The sequence below is a fragment of the Nanorana parkeri genome, unplaced genomic scaffold (assembly GCF_000935625.1).
Source record: "Nanorana parkeri isolate BGI_ZX_2015 unplaced genomic scaffold, ASM93562v1 scaffold2178, whole genome shotgun sequence".
In the NCBI taxonomy this organism is placed as follows: domain Eukaryota; kingdom Metazoa; phylum Chordata; class Amphibia; order Anura; family Dicroglossidae; genus Nanorana; species Nanorana parkeri.
The window spans coordinates 5,493-8,552 of record NW_017308446.1 but is presented as its reverse complement, the minus strand read 5'-3'; positions in this window follow the sequence as shown (position 1 = coordinate 8,552).

Sequence of the window (3,060 nt, the reverse complement as noted above, 5' to 3'; positions counted from 1 at the left end):
CCATGATCCAACCACCATGATACCATGATCCAACCACCATAATCCAACCACCATGATGCCATGATCCAACCACCATGATGCCATGATCCAACCACCATGATGCCATGATCCAACCACCATGATACCATAATCCAACCACCATGATGCCATGATCCAACCACCATGATACCATGATCCAACCACCATGATCCAACCACCATGATACCATAATCCAACCACCATGATGCCATGATCCAACCACCATGATACCATGATCCAACCACCATAATCCAACCACCATGATGCCATGATCCAACCACCATGATGCCATGATCCAACCACCATGAAGCCATGATCCAACCACCACGATACCATGATCCAACCACTATGATGCCATGATCCAACCACCATGATGCCATGATCCAACCACCATGATACCATGATCCAACCACCATGATATCATGATCCAACCACCATGATGCCATGATCCAACCACCATGATGCCATGATCCAACCACCATGATATCATGATCCAACCACCATGATGCCATGATCCAACCACCGTGATGTCTGGAACGGGTACCGATAGTTTGAGTTACACCGAGGTTGAGATGTTCTATGCGGGTGGTAGATGGTGTTGAAGGTCTCCACCTTTGCTTGGGAATGGTTCCTCCACTTGGCCTGATGATGGTCTCTTTTATGCCTCTTGTACCCTCTCTAATCTTATAGAAGAAGTCCAGTTGACTTTGACTAACTCTACCATGACCAGGATGGATCAGAACTTTCACAGACATATCTGTCCATAATCAAATTCGGCGCCCAATCAGACATGAGGTCCAGTTGACTAACTCTACCATGACCAGGATTGATCAGAACCTTCACTGACATATCTGGACATTATCAAATTCGGTGGCCAATCAGACATGAGGTCCAGTTGACTAACTCTACCATGACCAGGATGGATCAGAACCTTCACAGACAGATCTGGCCATTATCAAATTCTTGGTTGCACGGCGGCCAATCACCCATGAGGTCCAGGGATGGTTCCGGTTGCCCAGAAGCATGTCGCCCCCTGAAGACTGGACTCCGCGTGGCCCCCGAAACGTAGGCTCGATTGACGCACGTGACGCACGTTCAATAAATATGAACACGAATGTCCCATCATGTGACTGCGGGCGACTCCTTTCATCCGTATATGAGAACGCGCGGCGCCATCCTCCGCGTCACCACTTCGAGCGCGGCGATTCAGAAGCAGGAAGGTCTACAGAGCCGTATGGGGTGCAGGTGATCGCAGCCTATAGTAATATGTAACAATATTGAACGCAATGTAACAATATTGAACGCAATGTAACAATATTGAACGCAATGTAACACAACGCTGAGTCTTCTCCTCTCTGTCCATGAACGGAGCGATGTGATTTTTGGGGATGATTCGGATCCGGAACCTATTTTCTTTCTTTATTTTTGGGAATCGTCTGATTTTTGGGGGTATTTCGGTATTCCGGAGGACACGAGAGGGTTAGCTCGCCGCGGCTCGGCTTTCATCCCTCCTCAGAACGCCGGCGGCCCGCAGGGACCGGGGGGTTGCAGCTGTTGGTTCAGTTGCTCCAAATTTCTTCAGAGAATCGGTTGGACACGGACGCTCTGCCTCCCAGCAGGACGCGGAACATCAAACCTGCGCGACATCAGAGCCAAATCCGGGGGAAGGAGTGTGAAATGGACTCGCGCCACGCCAGGGGAACGAATTCATAATGAGCGCTCAGCCGAACGGACGCCCCCCCCCCCTCCCCCCCCTCCCCGACCTCTCCGCGCTTCCGAACGACGGCGGAAAAGTCACTCGCGCCGCGTGACCGCGAGACGCCGAACGCTGAGGATGAAGGTCACAGGGAGACGCGGAGGGGGGCTCGGAGATTGAACCGGACGCATGGGTGAATCTTCACCGCGCCGGAAGGAGATTCACCGCGGGGTGTGTACAACCAATTCTAGAGGACACCGAGAGCCTCCGTATAAACAGAACAGATACCGAGAATGACACCCGGCATACAGGACAAGGGAAGTGGTACTGTGCAGAGTCCATACAGAATAAGGACAGATACCGAGAATGACACCCGGCATACAGGACAAGAGAAGTGGTACTGTGCAGAGTCCATACATACAGAATAAGAACAGATACCGAGAATGATACCCGGCATACAGGACAAGAGAAGTGGTACTGTGCAGAGTCCATACATACAGAATAAGGACAGATACCGAGAATGATACCCGGCATACAGGACAAGAGAACTGGTACTGTGCAGAGTCCATACATACAGAATAAGGACAGATACCAAGAATGACACCCGGCATACAGGACAAGAGAACTGGTACTGTGCAGAGTCTATACATACAGAATAAGGACAGATACCGAGAATGATACCCGGCATACAGGACAAGAGAACTGGTACTGTGCAGAGTCTATACATACAGAATAAGGACAGATACCGAGAATGATACCCGGCATACAGGACAAGAGAACTGGTACTGTGCAGAGTCTATACATACAGAATAAGGACAGATACCGAGAATGATACCCGGCATACAGGACAAGAGAACTGGTACTGTGCAGAGTCTATACATACAGAATAAGGACAGATACCGAGAATGATACCCGGCATACAGGACAAGAGAACTGGTACTGTGCAGAGTCTATACATACAGAATAAGGACAGATACCGAGAATGACACCCGGCATACAGGACAAGAGAAGTGGTACTGTGCAGAGGATATATAAGGGGCAGTCGGCACTTCGTGGGCCCAGTTGCCCCTTTTATTTGCTGCCTTTGGACCTCCCTGACATCCCCCCTTTCCCCGTCCGGCAGGAACCGCTCCCGAGCTCCGCCAGCTCCCAGGGGTGAACTGAAGCAATAGCCGAATGTGCGGAGAGGAGGGTGAACATTCTGTCACTGCTCGCCGCCTTCTGGGATGTCCATTGTCCCGGCTCCTGCCGGCCAACTTTCTGACATATGGTCACCATTGTGCCGAGGACAAAAGCAGCACTTAATAGTAATTCAGCTCCCAGGTCCGGCCTCATCGCGCCGACAG